We start from the raw sequence: 24,361 nt of genomic DNA, 5'->3' as shown, positions 1-24,361 counted from the left end.
TAATTTTTTGTCACTTTATGAAAGTGGTCTGTCTCCACAGTGTGTTCTAAAACATACTGATGGATTTATTCCAATGAATAAATCAAGGAAAGAATCTTACACACCTACAAACCCTGCTTATACATATTACTTACATATTAAGCAATAAAAGCTCCTGTCTATTCATTGGTCTCTTTCAGGGTGACCCTCAAAAATTAATGTGCACAGCTCGTTTTCTCCCACCTGTTCTCCCTATCATCTCACTCATGCACCATTCTTCTCCAAGACCTCAAAGCCAATCATAAGGGAAACAGACTAGCTACAAATATGACTGAAAATCTGAAGTATTAGCAGTACCTGCAGAACAGATGTGTTAAAATGCACAAGATAATATAAAACAACCTCTAAATCTCTCATTGCACCTGCTCTGTAATTCCTTTTTTTTTTTTTTTTTTTGAGACAGAGTCTCGCTCCGTCACCCAGGCTGGAGTGCAGTGGCGCAATCTCGGCTCACTGCAAGCTCCGCCTCCCAGGTTCACGCCATTCTCCTGCCTCAGCCTCTCCGAGTAGCTGGGACTACAGGTGCCCGCCACCACGCCCAGCTAATTTTTTGTATTTTTTAGTAGAGACGGGGTTTCACCGTGGTCTCGATCTCCTCGTGATCTGCCCACCTCAGCCTCTCAAAGTGCTGGGATTACAAGCGTGAGCCACCGCGCCCGGCCCCTGCTCTGTAATTCTATAAGGATTCTTCCTGACAAATAGTGAAGAGTGATTAGAAATGGCTACATGGGGCAAGTCATCGATAATTGGTAAGAAAATACTCTCAAAACAACAACAACAAAAAATCCACAAACTATAAACTGGAAGTCCTAATGTTAAAAAGGTTCTTTACATAAAGTCTTGTTTGAGTGGAACATCAATTACAGTTTCATCGATGGGATAAATTGTAATAAAAAGCATAGAGAACCTTGAACAACTTCAATTCCTTTTACAAACATAATGCAGCAGCATGGGAGTGATAGCTCTTCAATAAAAGTTATACTCTCAAAGAAATCAATATCATTCTAAATCTGTTCTTTACTTTTTACTCCACAGGGCAAACTCTGATATTTCTTTTCTGTAACAGACAAATGAAAATACTGCCAACATGTCCTTGTTCAACAGCTTATAGTGACTGATGTAAAAATTCACTAAAATGTACTTTATATATACTATAATAAGATTTTAGTATAAAGTATAAATTGAAACAACTGTGATTTGAAAAGGACATGTCAATTCAAATCTGATAGTTTTTATTATTATTGAGATTATAAACTCCTCAGAAAGCCTTTACAATACAATTACTTATTTTAAGATTACAGTTGAATTGACTCAAGTGCCAGATATGCTCAAGACTGTCCTAGCAAATATGCTGTATATCTATGTCTATATATAGATATAGAAACTGATATGCACACACGAACATATAAAATACGCTCACGCATTTACAGATGTATGCTGCTTTTCACCTCTCATTTCCTCCTTACTCCTCAAATCCATGTAATAATATCACTTCTGCCCCCATATTACCAAAACTACTTTTCTTCAAGAAGACTTTTGATTTCCAGATATAATGATTACAGGCAAGAAACCCGAGAATCATTACTACCAGTCTTATTTATAATTTCTTTTGTAAAATCTTGCTAATTCTACCTCCCATATAGCTCTTAAATTTATTCACACCTTTATATTTTCTGAACATTTCCATAGTCAGGCCTGCATAAACACTAATATGGACTATTTCATTCATCAGCTAACTGGTTTTCTGCCTATAGTCATCCTGTTTTAATTCACTTCATCCTGAACCACGGCAGTATGTATAAATAGATAGATCGACAGATAGATGGTATTATTTTACATGTGACATTATTAACATATCAAAAGGTAACATAATTATATACATGCATTCTTTGCTTAAATCCTTTCACTATTTGCTTATCAATATTCAATCTGTTGGAAAGACAAGAGATGAATCTGAATCACCCACTGGACTTTTTCAACTTCTAAGATTCTGATGTGTGACAGGCTTACTTGAGTATCATTTCCAGAGACAGCTGATGTTTCTAATGTGAGAGTCTCATATTCTTCAAATTTGTTACAGAACACAAAAGAGGAGAATCACTAAGTTACTGGATAAAATACACACTCTTCAGGCTGGCAAATAGATGCTCCACAATCTGGTTACCCTCTTCCCCTTTAACCTCATATTTTCCAACTAAACTTAGGCACCTGTTGCTTCAAAAAATTTTCCTGAACCTCCCATCCACACCCAGACCAGGCTGCATTAGATGCTTGTATTTAACTACCCCTAACACCTCTAACAGGTTGAATTGTGTTCCCAAAAAATTCATGTCCACCAAGGATCTCATGTGATCTTATTTAGAAATAGGGTCTTAATAGATGTAATTAGTTAGAGATCTTGAAATACAATCATACTGGACTTAGGGTGGGCCCTAAACACAATGATGTCTTCCTGAAATAAATGAGACAGCAATATGTAAAGAGACATAACAGAGAGGAAGGCGGTGTAAAGATGGAGGCAAAGATTGAAGCAACTGATGCATCAGTAAACCAACGAACACCAAGGATTGCCAGCAGCCACCAGAATCTCTGCATGGACAATTCTCTCTGAGCCCCCAGAGGAAATCAAAAGTACTGACATCTTTATTTTGGATTTCTGACCTCTTGAAGAGGGAGAGAAAGATTGAGAGAAAAATTGTTGGTTGTTTAAACTACCCAATCTGTGGCAATTTGTTAGGGTAGCCCTAGAAACTAATGTAAATGCTTATATTCACCTCTAATATAGCATTCATCAGATTATATCAGAATTATTTTGTTTGTTTAGCCCACTCCCACCACCAACTATATTTCAAACTCTTTAAAGGATTACATCTGTTTATCTATATAAACAATGTCTACAGGTTCTAGATAAATGCCTGGTATATTACTATATGAATACATTTTAACATTTTAAAAGATATTGGGGATTTGGGGAAAACGGTTGGAGGAGGGTGAGAAATAAAAGACTACAAATTGGATACAGTGTACACTGCTCGGGTGATGGATGCACCAAAATCTCACAAATTACCACTAAAGAACTTACTCATGTAACTAAACATCACCTGTCCCCCAAAACCTATGAGAAAAAAAGAGTAATGAAAAGCTTCCGTTAACCCTTTTTTTGGGCTGTTTCCATCTGTAATGAGAAGGGCCCATCTCAGGTAGGTGCTGGTTCCAGGAGAGACATGTGGAACTGATCAGTACCCAACCCACCACCTGAATCACAGCCCCTCCACCCAACCCACAGACTGTGAATGAGGAAAATGTTTGTTTTTGTAAGCCAAATAAATAAATAAAGACATTTTGCCAAAAAAAGGTGTATAATTTTATTTTATGTTACAAGTTGCTTGTAGTCAAGGAATTACAAAGATTTTAAAACTGAAAAGAGGTCGCTTCTAAGATGGCCGAATAGGAACAGCTCCAGTCTGCAACTCTCAGCAAAATCAACACAGAAGATGGGTGATTTCTGCATTTCCAATTGAGGCACCTGGTTCATCTCACTGGGACTGGTTGGACAGTAGGTGCAGCCCATGGAGGGCGAGCTGAAGCAGGGCAGGGGATCGCCTCACCTGGGAAGTGCAAAGGGTTGGGGGATTTCCCCTTTCCTAGCCACGGGAAGCCGTGACAGACTGTACCTGGAGAAACAGTACACTTCTGACCAAATACTGTGCTTTTCCCACAGTCTTAGCAACCGGCAGACCAGGAAATACCCTCCTGTGCCTGGCTCGGTGGGTCCCACATCCACGGAGCCTTGCTCACTGCTAGTGCAGCAGTCTGAGATCATCCTGCAACACTGCAGCTTGACGGGGGGAGGGGCATCCGCCATTGCTGAGGCTTGAGTCGCACACAGTGTAAACAAAGTGGCTGGGAACCTCGCACTGGGCAGAGCCCACCACAGCACAGCAACGACTCCTGCCTGTCTAGACTCCACCTCTGGGAGCAGGGCATAACTGAACAAAAGGGAGCAGACAGCTTCTGTGGACTTAAACGTCCCTGTCCGACAGCTCTGAAGAGAGCAGTGGTTCTCTCAGCATGGCACTCAAGCTCCGAGAACAGACAGACTGCCTCCTCAAGCAGGTCCCTGAACCCCATGTAGCCTGACTGGGAGATACCTCCCAGTAGGGGCCGACAAGCACCTCAAACAGGAGGGTGCCCCTCTGGGACGAAGCTTCCAGAGGAAGGATCAGGAAGCAATATTTGCTGTTCTGAAGCCTCTGCTGGTGATACCAAGGCAAACAGGGTCTGGAGTGGACCTCCAGCAAACTCCAACAGACCTGCAGCTGATGGGGCTGACTGTTAGAAGGAAAACTAACAAACAGAAAAGAATAGCATCAGCATCAACAAAAAGGACATCAACATCAAAACCCCATCTGTGTGTCACCAAAATCAAACACCAAAGTTAGATAAAACCACAAAGATGGGGAGAAACCAGAGCAGAAAAGCTGAAGATTCCAAACACCAGAGTGCCTCATCTCCAAAGCATCACAGCTCCTCACCAGCAAGGGAACAAAACTGGACAGATAATGAGTTTGACAAGTTGACAGAAGTAGGCTTCAGAAGATTCGTAATAACAAACTTCTCCAAGCTAAAGGAGCATGTTCTAACTCAACAAGGAAGCTAAAACCCTTGAAAAAAGATTAGATGAATGGCTAACTAGAATAAACAATGTAGAGAAGACCTTAAATGACCTGATAGAGCTGAAAAGCATGGCACAAGAACTTTGTGATGCATGCACAAACTTCAATAGCCAATTCAATCAAGTGGAAGAAAGGATATCAGTGATTGAAGATCAAATTAATGAAATAAAACGAGAAGACAAGGTTAGAGAAAAAAGAGTGAAAAGAAATGAACAAAGCCTCCAAGAAATATGGGACTATGTGAAAAGACCAAATATACGTTTGATTGGTGTATCAGAAAGTGACAGGGAGAATGGAAACAAGTTGGAAATCACTCTTCAGGATGTTATCCAGGAGAACTTCCCCAACCTAGCAAGGCTGGCCAACATTCAAATTCGGGAAATACAGAGAACACCACAAAGATACGCCTCAAGAAGAGCAACCCCAAGACACATAATTGTCAGATTCACCAAGTTTGATATGAAGGAAAAAATGTTAAGGGCAGCCAGAGAGAAAGGTTGGGATACCCACAAAGGGAAACCCATCAGACTAACAGTGGATCTCTCTGCAGAAACCCTATAAGCCAGAAGAGAGTGGTGGCCAGTATTCAACCTTCTTAAAGAAAAGAATTTTCAACCCAGAATCTCATATCTGGCCAAACTACGCTTAATATATGAAGGAGAAATGAAATCCTTTACAGACATGCAAATGCTGAGAGATCTTGTCACCACCAGGCCTGCCTTATAAGAACTCCTGAAGGAAGCACTAAACATGGAAAGGAACAACCAGTACCAGCCACTGCAAAAACATGCCAAATTGTAAAAACCACTGATGCTATGAAAAAACTGCATTAATTAAGGGCCAAATAACCAGCTAAGATCATACTGACAAGATCAAATTCAAACATAACAATATTAACCTTAAATGTAAACGTGGTAAATTCCCCAATTAAAAGACACAGATTAGCAAATTGGATAAAGAGTCAAGACCCATCAGTGTGCTGTATTCAGGAGACCTATCTCACGTGCAAAGACACACATAGGCTCAAAATAAAGGAATGGAAGAAGATCTACCAAGCAAATGGAAAGAAAGAAAAAAAGCAGGAGTTGCAATCCTAGTCTCTGATAAAACAGACTTTAAACCAACAAAGATCAAGAGACAAAGAAGGCCCCTAGATAATCGTAAATGGATCAATTCAACAAGAAGTGCTAACTATCCTAAATATATATGCACCCAATACAGGAGCACCCAGGTTCATAAGGCAAGTCCTTAGAGACTTACAAAGAGAATTAGACTCCCACACAATAATAATGGGAGTCTTCAACACCCCACTGTCAATATTAGACAGATCAATGAGACAGAAGGTTAACAAGGATATCCAGGACTTGAACTCAGCTCTGGACCAAGTGGACCTAATAGACATCTACAGAACTCTCCAACCCAAATCAACAGAATATACATTCTTCTCAGCATCACATCCCACTTATTCTAAAATTGACCACATAATTGGAAGGAAAACACTCCTCAGCAAATGTAAAAAAAATAGAAATCACAACAAACTGTCTCTCAGACCATAGTGTAATGAAATTAGAACTCAGGATTAATAAACTCACTCAAAACCACCCAACTATATAAAAGCAGAACAACCTGCTCCTGAATGACTACTGGGTAAATAACGAAATGATGGCAGAAATAAAGACGTTCTTTGAAACCAATGAGAACAAAGACACAACGCACCAGCATCTCTGGGACACATTTAAAGCAGTGTGTAGAGGGAAATTTATAGCACTAAATGCCCAGAAGAGAAAGCAGGAAAGATCTAAAATCAATACCCTAACATCACAATTAAAAGAACTAGAGAAGCAAGAGCAAACACATTCAAAAGCTAGCAGAAGGCAAGAAATAACTAAGACACCTCTCAGAGCAAAACTGAAGGAGATAGAGACATAAAATCCCTTCAAAAAATCAATGAATCCAGGGGCTGGTTTTATGAAAATATCAACAAAATAGATAGATCGCTAGCAAGACTAATAAAAAAAGAGAGAAGAATCAAATAGATGCAATAAAAAATGATAAAGGGGATATCACCACCAATCCCACAGAAATACAAGCTACCATTAGAGAATACTATAAACACCTCTACGCAAATAAACTAGAAAATCTAGAAGAAATGGATAAATTCCTGGACATATACACTCTCCCAAGACTAAACCAGGAAGAAGTTGAATTTCTGAATAGTCCAATAACAGCTTCTGACATTGAGGCAATAATTAATAGCCTACCAACCAAAAAAAGTCCAGGACCAAAGGGATTTACAGCCGAATTCTACCAGAAGTACAAAGAGGAGTTGGCACCATTCCTTCTGAAACTATTCCAATCAATAGAAAAAGAGGGAATCCTCCCTAACTCATTTTATGAGGCCAGCATCATCCTGATACCAATGTCTGACAGAGACACAACAACAACAAAAAAAGAACTTTAGACAAATATCCCTGATGAACATCAATGCAAAAATCCTCAATAAGATACTGGCAAACTGAATCCAGCAGCATATCAAAAAGCTTATCCACCATGATCAAGTCGGCTTCAACTCTGGGATGCAAGGCTGGTTTAACATACACAAATCAATAAATGTAATCCATCACATAAACAGAACCAATGACAAAACATCACATGATTATCTCAATAGATGCAGAAAAGGCCTTTGACAAAATTCAACAGCCCTGCCTGCTAAAAACTTTCAATAAATTAGGTATTGATGGAATGTATCTCAAAATAATAAGAGCTATTTAGGACAAACCTACAGCCAATATCATACTGAATGGGCAAAAACTGGAAGCATTCCCTTTGAAAACTGGCACAAGACATGGATGCCCTCTCTCACCACTCCTATTCAACATAGTGTTGGAAGTTCTCGCCAGGGCAACGAGGCAAGAGAAAGAAATAAAGGGTATTCAATTAGGAAAAGAGGAAGTCAAATTTTCCCTGTTTGCAGATGACGTGATTGTATATTTAGAAAACCCTGTCATCTCAGCCCAAAATCTCCTTAAGCTGATAAGCAACTTCAGCAAAGTCTCAGGATAAAAAATCAATGTGCAAAAATCACAAGCACTTATACACCAATAACAGACAAACAGAGAGCCAAATCATCAGTAAACTCCCATTCACAATTGCTTCAAAGAGAATAAAATTCCTAGGAATCCAACTTACAAGGGATGTGAAGGATCTCTTCAAGGAGAACGATAAATCACTGCTCAATGAAATGAAAGAAGATACAAACAAATGGAAGAACATTCCATGCTCATGGATAGGAAGAATCAATATCATGAAAATGACCATACTGCCCAAGGTAATTTATAGATTCAATGCTATTCCCATCCAGCTACCACAGACTTTCTTCACAGAACTGGAAAAAACTACTTTAAAGTTCATATGGAACCAAAAAACATCCCGCATAGCCAAGATAATCCTAAGCAAAAAGAACAAATCTGGAGGCATCACACTACTGACTTCAAACTATACTACAAGGCTACAGTAACCAAAACAGCATGGTACTGGTACCAGAACAGAGATATAGACCAATGGAACAGAATGGAGGCCTCAGAAATACCACCACACATCTACAACCATCTGATCTTTGACAAACCTGACAAAAACAAGAAATGGGGTAAGCATTCCCTATTTAATAAATGGAGCTGGGAAAACTGGCTAGCCATATGTAGAAAGCTGAAACTGGATCCCTTCTTACACTGTATATAAAAATTAACTCAAGATGGATTAAAAACTTAAATGTAAGACCTAAAACTATAAAAACCCTAGAAGAAAACCTAGGCAGTACCATTCAGGACACAGGCATGGGCAAAGACTTCATTACTAAAACGCCAAAAGCAATGGCAACAAAAACCAAAATAGACAAATGGGATCTAATTAAACTAAAGAGCTTCTGCACAGCAAAAGAAACTATAATCAGAGTGAATAGGCAACCTACAGAATAGGAGAAAATTTTTGCAATATACCCATCTGACAAAGGGATAATATGTAGAATCTAAAAAGAACTTAAAACAAATTTACAAGAAACAAACAAACAACCCCATCGAAAAGTGGGCAAAGGATATGAGCAGACACTTCTCAAAAGAAGACATTTATGCAGCCAACAGACACATGAAAAAATGCTCATCATCACTGGTCATCAGAGAAATGCAAATCAAAACTACAATGAGATACCATTTCATGCCAGTTAGAATGGGGATCATTAAAAAGTTCAGGAAACATCAGATGCTGGAGAGGATGTGGAGAAATAGGAATGCTTTTATACTGTAGGTGGGAGTGTAAATTAGTTTAACCATTGTGGAAGACAGTGTGGCGATTCCTCAAGGATCTAGAACTAGAAATACCATTTGACCCAGCCATCCCATTACTGGGTATATACCAAAAGGATTATAAGTCATGCTACTATAAAGACACATGGACACGTATATTTACTGAGGCACTATTCACAACAGCAAAAACTTGGAACCAACCCAAATGTCCATCAATGATAGACTGGATTAAAAAAAATGTGGCACACATACACCACAGAATACTATGCAGCCATAAAAAAGGATGAGTTCATGTCCTTTGCAGGGACATGAATGAAGCTGGAAGCCATCATTCTAAGCAAACTATCACAAGGACAGAAAACCAAACACTGCATGTTCTCACTCATAGGTGAGAGTTCAACAATGAGAACACATGGACACAGGGAGGGGAACATCACACATCAGGGCCTGTTGAGGGGTGGGGGTCTGGGGAAGGGATAGCATTAGGAGAAATACCTAATGTAAATGACAAGTTGATGGGTGCAGCAAACCACTATGGCACATGTATACCTAAGTAACAAACCTGCATGTTGTGCACATGTACCCTAGAACTTAAAGCATAATAAAAAAAAAAAAACTGAAAAGATTTTGGAAGTTAAAATATTTTTTAAATAATTTTGGTATACCATTAGCTTTTTCAGCCCTGGGCACTCAACCTTTTCTTCCCTTATAAAAGTAATGTGTTTGGCATAAAATGTCTTCACAAGAGTAATGTACGTAAAGGTGAAAGCTTGACAGTGGAATATTAGATTCCAAAAACCAAATAGTTGGAGGGAACTCTTGGTAAATCCTGACATCATTACTAAGGAAGGGATTTAGATGTCTGGTACCAATAAAATAGATGCTCTTAGACTTGATTCTAGTATCTATAAAAAGGAAAAGTTGCCTCAATTTGTCATTTTCTGTGTCAGTCTGTAATAGACAAAGTACAAGGCCCTATAATATTATATTTTGTAGAATTTATATAACTATTTATATAAATACAGGCATATCTTGGAGATATTGTGAGTTCAGTTCTGGACCACTGCAATAAAGTGAATATCACAACAAAGTGAATCACACAATTTTTTTTTTGTTTTTGCATAGAAAAGTACATTTACACTCTACGGTAGACTATTAAGTGTGCAGTAACGTTTCATCTAAAAAAGTACATACCTTAATTAAAAATACAAAAAAGTACACATCTCAATTTAAAAATACTTTATTGCTAAAAATGCTAATAAGCATTTGAGCCCTCAGCGAGTTATTATCTTTTCTGCTGCTGGAGGGTCTTGCATCGAGTTGATGGAAGCTGAATGATGAGGGTAGTGGTTGCTGAAGGTGGCGTGCCCATGACAATTTCATAAAAGAGAACACCAATAAAATTTGCTGCATCAATGGACTCTTTCTTTCACACATTTTACTGTAGTGTGTGATGCTGTCTGATACCATTTTACCCACAGTATACTTTCAAAATTAGAGTCAATCCTCTCAAATCCTACTGCTGCTTTATCAACTAAGTTTATGTAACACTAAATTCTTTGTTTTCAACATGTTCACAGCATCTTCACCAGGAGTGGCTTCTATCATAAGAAACTTAGTTACACTTTGCTCATCCATAAGAAGCAATTCCTCATCCGTTCAAGTTTTATTATAAGATTGTAGCAACTTAGTAGCATCTTCAGACTCCAATTCTAATCCTAGTTCCCTTGCTGTTTCTCCCACATCTCAGGTACTTCTACTTAAGTCTTAAATCCCTCAAAGACATCTGAGAGGGTTGGAATAAACTTTTTCCAAGCCCTTGTTAATATTTATATTTTGACCTCCCTCCATAAATGACAAATGTTCTTAATGGCATCTAGAATGGTGAATCTTTTCCAGAAGTTTTTCAATGTACTTTGCCCAGATCCATCAGAGGAATCACTACATACCGCCACTATAGCCTTATAAAATGTATTTATTAAATAACAAGACTTGAAAAGTCCAAATTATTCCTTGGTCCATGGGTTGTAGAATGAATGTTGTGTTAGCAGGCATGAAAACAACATTAATCTCCTTGCACATCTCCATCAAACCTCTTGGGTAATGAGGTACATTGTCAGTTAGCAGTAACCTTTTGGAAGAAATACTTTTTTCTAGAGGGCAGTAGGTCTCAGCAGTGGACTTAAAATATTCAACAAACTATGCTGTAAACAGAGGTGCTGTCATTCAGTCTTTGTTTAATTTCTAGAACACAGGCAGAGTAGGTGCCCTAGGATTTTCAGCATGGTAAATGAGTATTGGCTGCAACTTAAAGTCTCAATCTACATTAGCCATTAACAACAGAGTCAGCCTGTACTGTAAAGCTTCGAAGCCAGGCACTGACTTCTCTCTAGCTGTGGAAGTCCTAGATGGCATCTTCTTTCAGTAGAAGACCGTTTGGTCTACATTTAAAATCTGTTGTTAAATGTAGCCACCACCATCAATTATCTTAGTTAAATCTTCTAAATACCTTTCTTCAGCTTCTCCAAGAGCACTTGCCTCTTTACCTTGCACTCTTATGTTATGGAAATGGCTTCTTTCCTTAAGTTTCATAAACCAACCTCTGCTAGCTTCAAACTTTTCTTCTGCAGTTTCCTTGCCTCTCTTAGCCTTAGAGCACTAAAACTTTCCTCATATCAGCAATAAGGCTATTTTACTTTCTTATCATTTGTGTGTGCACTGGAGTAGAACTTTCAATTTCTTTTGAGAACTTTTTCTTTGCTTTCACAGCTTGGCTAACTGTTTGGCATGAGGAACTGAGCTATCAGCCTATCTCAGCTTTTGAATTACCTTCCTTGATAAGCTTAATCATTTCTAGCTTTTGATTTCAAGTGAGAAACATGCAATTCTTCCTTTCGCTTGAACACTTAAGAGACAACTGTAGGGCAATTAATTGGCCTAATTTTAATATTGCTGTATCTCAGGAAATAGGGAGGCCCAAGGAGAAGGAGAGGGATGGGAGAACAACAGGTCAGTGGAGCAGTCAGAACACAAATTACATTATTAGGTTTGCTGTCTAACATGGCCATGGTTCATGGCACTGCAAAACAATTACAATAGTAACATTAAAAATATGTAATAATGACTGATATAATAATGATAAAGTTTGAAATATAAGAATTATCAAGCTCACAGAGACATGAAGTGAGCATATGCTGTTGGCAAAATAACACCAGTAGACTTGCTTGAGGAATGGTTGCCACAAATCTTCAATTTGTAAAAAAATACAATAGCTGTGAAGCACGACAAAACAAAGTATGCCTGCAGACAGCACACCACACCAGAAAAACTCATTCGAATACTCAGAGTATTTTGTTTGAATCCTCTTTGAATACCTATTTGCTGATCCATAATGACATATGTGAGCCACATCATTAGTCATATGATTTATTTCTTTTTTCTGATATTCTTCCTTAAGAATTAGCATTTATATAATATTAATATTGTTGCAAAAATAAACATTTATGTTCTCCCCATTTCCCATCAATTGTCTTTGCTGCTCCAGAGAACCACAGCATGCAGCAAAAGATTAAACAGCTCATTTTTCTTTCTTCTAGGACTTCAAAGAATCAACTGGTTTCCACATCAAGTTCAAGTTTATGCAAAGTAGATTTAATTGCTTGTCACTCACATTGGGAAATGTTTCAAACATGGGTTGTTACTTAAAACAGTTTCAAGTTCATATTTTTCAAATCTCCATATTCACTTCAATATAAATGCACTGCAAAGAATAAATTCTTAAAATCAGAAAACATATCTAGCTAAGAATTAGGAAATCGAAATTCTAATAAGCCAAGTTTTCTTTATTTTGTTTTGTTTTTCGTAATAATTTTTCTCTATATTGACCAAAAATGTTTGAAGTGACTGTTGGGAAAATATACAGCAGACTAAGGACAAATTCATATAATATTATCTTAATTTTGGAGAATTATTCAGATGCACGTTTTTCTTATAGAATAACCTGTCAGACTTCAGAGGAATAATCTTTCTAATTTTGTTTTCAAACATTTCCTCCAAAAGATTGCAGAGAAATTCTTCTCACATACCCTGGGGCATACTTCGATGTGCCATTAGAGGGTAGCATTGTAACTATAGAGCTGTTAACCAATATTATTGATGTGCCCAGAGGATACCACACCCCCATCACCTATAGTCATACTTCCTAGGTACTTTAAGCAAATGAACACTCTAACAGACATTATAGTTGATTGCATACAACTGAGTGCTGAAGATAGCACTTTATGTCTGTGTTCATAATAACTTTCAAATGAATTGGCAGCTTATCTCAAATGGATAAAAGAAATGATAAATCAAAAACTGCAGTACAGGGGAGAAACTCTACACCATTCTACCACTTATGCAATGGAAGAGCCTAGAAAAAAAAGAGAGAGAGGAAAAGTACAAAATAATTTAGCATCTTATAATGTTGATGAACCTAAATCCAATGATTCATCATGCTGCCACAATCTTGACCCAGTAAATGTGTTATGTGTTTTGTGGGACATACATATACATATTTTTTTCCAAATTCAAATTCAAAAAGAGAACATAACTGAAACAATATATACAAAGAAAAATATTATATAATTTTGCAAGTGTTGTATCTATATACAGATATAAGAAAAAGCAATATGTGGATAAATATAACAAGAAAAATAATTTTCATCCTCACTAAATTTGGATTTCTCTTTTGCCTATGAAAACTATCAAAAGAAAAATTATTTGAGATCTCCCCTGAAGAAAGAGATGGAAAATGGAGGCTTGTGATTTCCCTGCTTCCCCGGACCCCTCATCTTCCTTACCTGGGTGATATTGTGTCAGAAGAGCATGGTATTTGTTGTCACTCACTAGCTATAATACTGCGGATTCTCAGAGCCTCAATTTCCTCAGCTATGAAAAGATGGTTATAAGATTTACCTCACACAGTTCTATTAGGATTATATTAGGTTACGATTATAGAAACAGTAAGATACAGAGAATGACACGTAGTAGAAATTCCACAAATGCCATTTCTTTCCATCATCCCCTTTGAAACCCAGTAAGAGTCTAATATATTTAAAGGTCACAATTTCAGATTAGAATTACAAAACCAAGAGACTTAGAGGTAGAATATAGGTTTTTCTGTCTGTTGCCACTTTTACATAATGACTACAGTTATGTAACTTGTTAACAAGGGAAAAAAAAGTAAAAAGTATGCTAATGGATGTGTAGTATTGCAAGTATCAAAATGAATTACATTTGACCTACATAGTACTTCTTTCCTCCAGCTATATCCACTGCACTGTAATCTACTTGTGGCCTATGTCTTACCATCCTTCTATTTCTGTATTCCATGTGACATATGGAAGCTCCCAGACACCCCGCCACTCCAGCATACTGATGACTTAGCCATAACTGGGAGAAAGGTAATGATGGAGTAGCTAAAGAATTTTAAATTTCATATGAGGAAATATTTATCACTAGAATATAACCATTGCTACAAAAAAACCTTTAATCCAAAAGTGTCTTAGATCTCCAGGGTTTATGCAATCTGAATATTGAGAAGATATTATTTTAAATTTCCATAAAAGAAGTAAATTATTGTTAACTAGGAAATAAAATATGCAGAGACTCCCATTTCTCCACTCTTTCTTCTAATAGTTGAACAGTTTCACAGCTGCTACAAACATCTTCGGGTAAAATTTTCTGTGCTTGGGTGGGGATGGAAGTGATTGAGGGTAGGGGGTTTTAATGCCCATAAGCTCAGGCAGCTGAATTCCCCAAATGCTTCAGCTGCCTGGATTCTTTTCTTACTCGTGGGTATGTAGCAGAGCTAAGCCTTTCCTCCATTCCTACTTTAGTCTTTGTTTTCTGAAGTCTGGCTCCCCAGCAGAGGGTACTCCAAATGAATTCTTGGGAACACAAAGTTCCATGCAATGCAGTCTGTGCACTCATTTCTGACACTACTTATGTACAGCATTAGTGGATTAAAGATACTGATTTTATCTCTGTGGGGAAAAAAAAGAACGCAGTTTGCGTGTGTTATCTTGTTGTGTTGCAACTCTTTTTGAATCTCTAAGAAGCCTTTGCTTAAAGACATAAACATGGATACGTGGCGATGTTTTAAAACCCTCTCTGTATCCCTGGCTTTTCTAGAAGAGTCCAGTGCAGGGCAGCCTTGGGAGGTCAGCTAGGTTTCATTTTGTCCCATTGCTTAGAATGAGCCCTGGATTAGAAGTCAGGAAATCTGAATTAAAATACAAGCTCTGCTTTATTGAGTGGTCCCCTAGGAGAGATACTGATGGCTGCTGATTAGAGATAAAAGTCAAGAGAAGTCATCAGAATCCAGATGATATCTGACATTAGAGCTGATGGGAATTGCTGACTGACTGAAAGTGGGGTTATGAGGTAAAGCGTGAAGCCAAGGATGATTCCTTTTTTTGGTCTGAGCAGCTGGAAGAATAGAGTTTTGATTTGCTAAAATGGGGATGGAAGGGCTGTGGCATGAGCAAGTCTTGGGGGTAAAACAAGGTATTTGAACCTGTTAAGATTGAGATGCCAATTAGACACGGAAATGCTGAGCTGGATACGTAAGTCTGGAGTTCAGAAGAGAGATCAGGACTCAGTGTTATCAGTGCATTGAAGATATTTAAAGACATTGGAGGCTGGGTGCGCTGGATCACGCCTGTAATCTCAGCACTTTGGGAGGCCAAGGCAGGTGGATCACCTAAGGTCAAGAGTTCAAGACCAGCCTGTCCAACGTGGTGAAACCCCGTCTCTACTAAAAATACAAAAAATTAGCTGGGCGTGGTGGTGGGTGCCTGTAATCCCAATTTCTCGGGAGGCTGAGGCAGGAGAATTGCTTGAACCCAGGAGGCGGAGGTTGCAGTGAGCTGAGATCACACCACAGCACTCCAGCCTGGCGACAAAGCGAGACTCCGTCTCGAAAAGATAATAAATAAATAAATAAATACAGACATTGGAAAAGAGTGATAACTGAGGGAATTAGTGACAGGACAGAAAGAAAAAGTCTGACCATTAAAGATAATCTAATGTTTAAGGTGGGAGGAAATAAGGAACCAGCGAAGGCAATATGGAAGGAGAGGACAATTAGGAAGACAACTAAGGCAAATTGTGGTCTGGGAGACCAAACAATGAAAGAGTGACTTTCAAATTGGAAGGAGCAACCACTGCATGAACTGTTGCGGACCAATGGAAAAAGGTGTCTGTTCTGTTGACTCTCCTACCCCCTGCTTTGAATAAAGTTTCCCCTAAATAAATATAAACATACAAGCCTTTGCCTTTGATTGTGTGACCTTACAAAGAGTGATTTAGAATCCATGATAATTATTTTTCTCCTAATAAATTGAAATATGGTCGTACATTTTATTTACTATCCACTAAGTACACAAAAATTGGTCTTACAAAAGATAAAATTGCATTTGGTAAAATCAAGAGCAAATGAAAGATTTTTAAAGCCTTCCTGCAAACTTGAAAACAGTTAAAGAGAGTTAACATTGGGAAGCCTGGTTTTCTACTTTCACTGAGATACAGAAGAGCCAGGTGCTTCCCAGACAGTCTCCAATAACTGCCAGCCAATCTCTTCCTAAGCCGTAGGGAGCAAATACACTACAGTTAATGTGAAAAAGTTAAGTATTTCCCCAAAATCTTGTTGGTTTGTTTTTAAATTCAGTTGTTAAGAACCCACAACATTTTAAGGCAGAAAAAAATTAACAAAGGGAAAGTGTGGTGATGGTGCTATAGTATTGATATGTGTATTGTGACTGGTACTGATTGAACTTGTAGCATAGTACCAACAAGACTAAGTTTTCCTAATAATGATACAGGATTAAAGATTTTTTTTTTTTTTTTTTGGAAGGAGTCTCGCTCTGTCACCCAGGCTGGAGTGTAATGGCACCATCTCAGCCCACTGCAAGCTCCACCTGCCGGGTTCACGCCATTCTCCTGCCTCAGCCTCCTGAGTAGCTGGGACTGCAGGCGCCCGCCACCGCGCCAGGCTAATATTTTTGTATTTTTAGTAGAGACGGGGTTTCACTGTGTTAGCCAGGATGGTCTTGATCTCCTGACCTCGTGATCCACCCGCCTCGGCCTCCCAAAGTGCTGGGATTACAGGCGTGAGCCACCGCGCCCAGAAGAATTTTTAAAATGCAAAAAATAAAACACTTTTTATTCTATATCTGGAGTGTCCAATCTTTTGGCTTCCCTGGGCCACACTGCAAGAAGAATTGTCTTGGGCAATACATGAAATACAGTAACACTAATGCTAGCTGATGAGCTTTTAAAAAACTGCAACAAAATCTCATAATGTTTTAAGAAAGTTTACAAATCTGTGTTGGCCCACATTCAAAGGCATACTGGGTCGCATGCAGCCTGTGGGCCATGGGTCGGGCAAACTCGTTCTGTATCATTCGCTTTATTATAATAGATTCTGAGGTTTATGAAATTGATCACAAAAGCCAACTAACCCAGACTCCAAAAGTGACCTGTCCACGTTTTGACAGCACACCTGGTTGGAAGTAGAGCTGGTATGAGTAACCTGAGTCACTGATTCCACATTCAGTGTTTGTTATTGTTCCTTCCCATCCCTCCCACAGAAATGGCTTTGGTTTTGGAGTATTATTTCTAGTTAAAACAGTTACATCTTTATTCATTTAGTTCTAATTTTACTTTTCCTTTTAAATACACTTCTTGGGGAGTTCTAAAGCTTAGCAGGACTATTAATTCTAAGTTGCCTAGATCAACCATGCAATCTGATAGATAAGATTTATTTATAAATTATTAAAATCTAAATTTCAAACTCAAGGAAAACAGGATCTAGCCTTGGTAGTTTACCAGGGTTTTTCTCACATGCAGTAAACATTCAATAAAGATCTATGGCATAAAGTTTTTAAATATTTCCCTCCTGTTATCCAATTTTATACCATGGCTCACACCACATCCCCTTTGAATATCAACTTTTTCGTGGGTGTTTATTTATTTAGAGACAGAGTCTGGCTATGTTGCCCAGTTTTGTTTAAAGATAGGTTCTCACTACGTTGCCTACGCTAAGCTTGAACTCTTAGGTTCAAGCAATCCTCCTGCCTTAGCTGGGATTACAAGCCTGTCCCACCACACCTGGCTTTGATTTAAATTTCACATTTTTAGTGAGACTTTCTCCGGCTATCCTATATAAAATGCAAACTCTCACTATTTAGCTCTCTCTCCCTTGATTTTTCTCCTTAGTACTTATCTAGTTTATTTTTATATATTTTCTTTTCTATTACTGAATTTTCTCTTTTACTATATATCTTCCCCATTAGAAAGATGCTCCATATGGTAGACACTTTGAGTCTCTTTTTTTTTTTTTTTTTTTTAAGATTTAGAGTCTTGCTCTGTCACTCAGGCTGAAGTATAGTGGCACAACCAAAGCTCCTGCAGCCAGCCTCAAATTTCTGGCCTCAAGTGATCCTCCCACCTCAGCCTCCTGAATAGCTGGGTATATGCCAAACATCTAGCTAATTGTTTTCTTTTTTCAGGGATGGAGTCTTGCTATATTGCCCAGCCTGGTCTCAAACTCCTGGCCTCAAGCAATCTTCCCATTTCACCTCCCCAGTTGCTGGGATTACAGGCATGAACCATGAAACGTGGCTACTCTTTTTCACAGATCAGTACCCAGTGGGGAGAACAATGTCTTGTACCTAATATTGCTCAATGAATATTGGTCTCACTGAATGAATGAGTGAATGTAATGACAAAAACTTCATACTGTTAAAAAAGATGTTTTAGATTACATTTGTTTTTGGAAGATATGAGGTTGCAGAAAAATGTTGTAACAAAAAGGCAAAGGCAGAAAAACAGAGTTTCTTAGCATAAATAATGAACCTAGCTGGCACCACCCAGATCAATAAACTGACTCATGTGATCTTGTGGCCCCCATCCAGGAACTGACTCAATGCAAGAAGACAGCTTTGACTCCCTATGATTTCATCTCTGACCTGACGAATCAGAACTCCTGGCTCACTGGCTTCCCACCACCCACCAACTTGTCCTTAAAAACTCTGATCCTGGGGCCAGGCACGGTGGCTCATGCCTGTAATCCCAGCACTTTGGGAGGCTGAGGTGGGCAGATCCCGAAGTCAGGAGATCGAGACCATCCTAGCTAACATGGTGAAACCCCATCTCTATTAAAAATACAAAAAATTAGCCAAGTGTGGTGGCGGGCATCTGTAGTCCCAGCTACTTGGGAGGCTGAGGCAGGAGAATGCCGTGAACCTGGGAGGCGGAGCTTGCAGTGAGCCGAGATCGCACCACTGCACTCCAGCCTGGGCGACGGAGGGAAACTCCATCAAAAAACAAAACAAAAAAAACACACTGTGATCCTGGAATGCTCAAGGAGACTGATTTGAGTAATAATAAAACTCTGGTCTCCCACAAAAAAAAAAAAAAAAAAAAAAAAAAAAGAGGATGTTTAAGGCTCACCTCTGACACCTGGTTTTATAACTCTAAAGCATGTTATTTAATCACCCAGGCTTTCTGTGGTGATTTACAAACCAAGGATTATTAGATTTACCTAGAGTACATAATGTAAAGAATAAATAAAATGATGGCTATGAGAGTTTTTTTAAATTCTTAATCACTATACAAATATGAGGTGTCATTATGAGGTAGTAACATTTTCATTGTAAATTTCAGTATTAAGATACACAGAGTATCTATAAGAATAGAATAAAGTTTTCTCCAGTCTTTTTCTTGCTCGAGTAGGACAGACTACTTGTTTTGAGTTGATTTCCTAAAAATTTAACAGTCATAAAAATATAACTGCAGTAATACAAATATTTTCTGCTTGTTTAAAAATGTTATATATTTTACTATAGAAATCTTAGGAAAAATAAGCAAATCACAAAAAAAAAACCCAAATCTTACTACTGATAGACAATGACTGTCACATTTTCATCTATGTTCTTTTATATTTTTAAAAGATATAGTAATTTTCCAGTTTCAGGTTCTTTTTAACACAATGTTGGGATAATATTAATAAATTTCTCTTTACTTTTGAATTACAAGTTGAGGCCAAGCCCGGATACTGTCACGACTAGACCAGGTGTGCATACATTTAGGGTGCGCTAACACATCAGCCTCCTGACACCTTGGCCCCTTCCGACTTTGGGTGCTGAGAAGCACTGGAGGGAGGTCGGGGTGGGGGCGGGGGGGGGCTGAGGGTGGCTCAGTGCAGGCCTGCAGGCACCCCATGGCATGAATAGCCTGAGCGTCAAAGGTGACAGGCTGATGGCAGCAGAAGGCAGGCAGCTAATGTGTAGAAAGGGCTGAATGCCTGGTGAGGCACAACCTTCATGCCTGGGACAGCCTGAAGCCTGGGGGTCGGGCTGCCAGTTCCGCGAATTGGAGTGAGAACTTACGGTGCTTTTTTCTGGGCCCACCCATGGCTGCCTATGGACCTATCAGCATGCACTTCCTCCCCTCTGAAGACCATAAAAACCCTGGACTCAGCCAGAAGGGCAGATGTCAGGACAACCTGCCTGCAGAGAGGAGCTCCCTACTGTGCGTCTCCTCTCTGCTAAGAGCTGTATTAATCGGGATGACCTGCTTGTGGAAAGGAGCTACCCACTTCAGGTCATCTGACAGCTGTACTGTTGCCTCAAAAAGCACCTCCTTGCCTTACTCACCCTCCAGTTGTCCCCATACCTTATTCTTCCTGTTTCACGACAAGAACATGAATGGTGGGACTGAAAGAGCTATAACATAAACAGGGCTGAAGCATGCCCCTTGCTTGCCACATTGTGGGTGACAAGAAAGAGAGAAGAGAGGAGAGAAGAGCTGCAGCCCTTTGGGGAGCCCAGACCTAGGAGCTTCCCAAACCAGGGCTGTGACACACTCTTTGGGGATCTGCAGTTCCTGGTGTCTTCAAGCTTGCGGGTGCCACCACGCTTCCTGGTGCCAGCAGTGGAAGCAGTTGCCTAGTCCAGCCACAGCCTTGCAGGGAGCTGGGGGCTGTGCTGGTGCCTGAAGCTGCCTGCCCCATTGCACCCAGCGTGCATGACTGTGCACTGCAGCCAGACCCTGTGCTCGCTTGCTCACTCACGCACCCTTGGCCACTCCACACCTGGCTTGCCCTTGGTAGGTGTGGGATTTGGGCAGGTAGCATGAGCCAAGCGCAGCCTGCCAGGCCAAGTGGGCAGAATGATCCCACTGGGCCCAAGCAAAACTCGGGCAAAGGTGCCACCAGCCAAAAAGGTTTCCAGCTGGCAAAGCAACACTCCAAGAATCCTGTAACAATGATAAAGTTTTGAACATATGTACAAGTCACTCTTCAACCAGAGATTAGTCCACTTCTTTCATGTGTGATCTGACATCATCTCTCAAAGCTATTAAAATTTCTGAGATTAACTGGATTGAACTTTTTGAAAAGATAGCCAGAAAGTTGAAAAAATTAGATTTAAATTAACTCAAGGTAATAATTAAAAATATATGAGTTTCTTTGAAGAGAATAGTTTATATTGTTTATAGCATTTCTTTCAGCTTCTGGTAGAGAGTAAGTACCTCATAAACATTATGTTGGGTTTAACTGAATGTGTAATTTGTTTTTAAAAGAGCATTTAGATGAAACTATGAGTTCTAAACCTAACAAAATAAAAATGAGAAATTTGTAAACAAAGCTAAGAATAACAAACAGATTCTTGAAACAAAACAAGTAGATACAGTAGATAAATCTTATAGAAAAATAGTAGATAGGCTTGGCATGGTGGCTCACGCCTATAATCCCAGCACTTTGGGAGGCCAAGGTGGGTGGATCACCTGAGGTCAGGAGTTCGAGACCAGCCTGTACAACATGGTGCAACCCGGTCTGCACTAAAAATTCAAAAAACATTAGCTGGATGTGGTGCCGTGTGCCTGTAGTCCCAGCTATTTGGGAGGCTGAGGCATGAGAATCCCTTGAACCCGGGAGGCAGAGGTTGCAGTAAGCTGAGATCATGCCACTGCAATCCAGCCTGGGCGATGAAGCGACACTCTGTCTCAAAATAACAGTAGATATATAAAGCTAACAGGATTAGCAGAGAGGTTTAGTACAAACATAATCATCCATAAATGATATTTCTTTTCACTATAAAGCTCAACACTTTTCCCTGCTTTAAGTTTTAAATACTTATGTGGATTCAAGAGTGATTTCTTCTTGGCACCTAGTAAGTAACATATGGTGTAACAAACTATTCCTTCATTGGCTTCAGTACTACCCTCATCCTTGCATCCTTGTTTTCTCCTGGATGTCTCATGAGAGAAGGTGTCAAAGTCAACACATCATTACAGTCTTTCCTCTCCCTCTGCCCCTCCCCTACTCTTCATCCTACTCCCGTCTTCTCTGTTTCAGTAGCAGCCCCATCCACACCGTTACACAATCCAGGAACCTGGATTCATCCCACTTTTTCTGGTTCTGACGCCTACATTTCAGCCAATCATCAAGTCCTGCCTGCTTTACCATCCACATATTTTTCATCCCCATCTTGTCTTCTCTAACTCTGCTGTTGCTTCCTCAATATGAGTGGTCATGATCACTTCTATTACCTTTCTCTCTCTTCTGTTAAAGAAGCCTTGGCTTCTCTAAGTGTATCTTCCACACATCAACCAGAGAGCTCCATAGCACAGCTCTGCCTAAATATGGTCATGGATTGCTTAATAACAGGGATATGTTCTGAGAAATGCATTGTTAGACAATTTCATTGTTGTGTGGACATCACAGAGGGCACTTACACAAATCTAGATGGTATGGCTTACTACACACCTCCGCTGTATGAGATAGCCTATTGCTCCTAGGCTACAAATCCGAACGGCATGTTACTGTACTGAACACTGTAGGCAACTGTAACATAATGATATGTGTATCTAAACATAGAAACTGTACAGTAAAAATATGACATAAAAGATAAAAATGCTTATCCTATCTGGTGAACTTACCATAAATGAAACTTGCAAAACTGGAAATTGCTCTGGGTAAGTGAATGAGTGGTGAGGAGTGATTACGAAGGCCTAGGACATTACTGTACACAACTGTAGACTTTATAAACACTGTACACTTAGGCTACACTATATTTAAAATTTTTTTCTTCAGAAATATACAGCTTACTGTAACATTTTTATAATCCTATGTTAACATTTTAGAAACTTTTAAATTTTGTTTTAACTTTTTGACTCTTCTGTAATAACATTTAGCTTAAATTACGAACACATTGTACAGATGTACAAAAATATGTATCCTTATTTTATTTCAAATTTTTATTTTACTTATTAAAATTTTGTTAAAATCTAAGACACAAACAAACATGTTAGTCTAGGCTTTCACAGGGTCAGGATGATCAATATCACTGTCTTCTACCTCCACACCTTGTCCCACTGGAAGGTCTCCAGGGGCAGTAACACATATGGAGCTGTCATCTCCTATGATAATAATGCCTTTTCTGGAATATTTCCTGAAGGACCTGTCTGAGGCTGCTTTACAGTTAACTTCCTTTTTATAAGTAAAAAGAGTACACTCTGAAATCATAATTAAAAAGTGTAGTGTTGTAAAAAATAAACTAGTTATATAGTTGCATATTACCATTAACAAGTATTATGTAAAGTACCTAATTGTATGTGATATACTTTTATATGATTGGCAATGCAGTAAGTTTGTTTACAGCAGCATCACCACAAACACATTAGTAATGCATTGTGCTATGATGTTATGCCCACTAGGTGACAAATTTTTCAGCTCCATGATAATCTCATGGGACCACCACCGTGTATGCAGTCTATCACAGACCACAACATTGTTAGGCAGTGCATGACTGTACTTTACTTGGTTTCTATCACTCAAAGAACAAAGGCCAAGCTCCTTAGTATGGTATTACCAGGAGAATATTTATCTCAATTCATTTTCCATTTTTTCCACTTTGTATTTTACTGTTTGGAATTCAGCGAGTTTTGGTTACCTGCATATAGCAGGGTGTTACATAGCTCTTAGCTATTGCTCAAGCTTTCTCCTTCTAACCCCCTGACTACATTTCACTTAGCTTTCATGATTGTGTGGAAAACCTTTGCTGACTCTCCACATTGGGGTGAGTACCCTCTTCTGTACTGACAGTGTACCCACTGCATGTCTTTATCCTAATACAGTGAAATAATTTCATGTGTGTTTTCTCCCCAGTTAGATTGCTGAGAGCCTCCATGGAAGGGTCAGTATCTGACAGCTTTCTAATCCAAATGCCTCACTCAGAAAGAAAAATAAATACAATGCTAAACCAAACTGAGTATTAGAAAGTAAAAATTAGTAAGAGGTAG

This window comes from Nomascus leucogenys, chromosome 11 (genome assembly GCF_006542625.1).
Source record: "Nomascus leucogenys isolate Asia chromosome 11, Asia_NLE_v1, whole genome shotgun sequence".
In the NCBI taxonomy this organism is placed as follows: Eukaryota; Metazoa; Chordata; class Mammalia; order Primates; family Hylobatidae; genus Nomascus; species Nomascus leucogenys.
Note: the sequence above shows the minus strand (reverse complement) of the source record.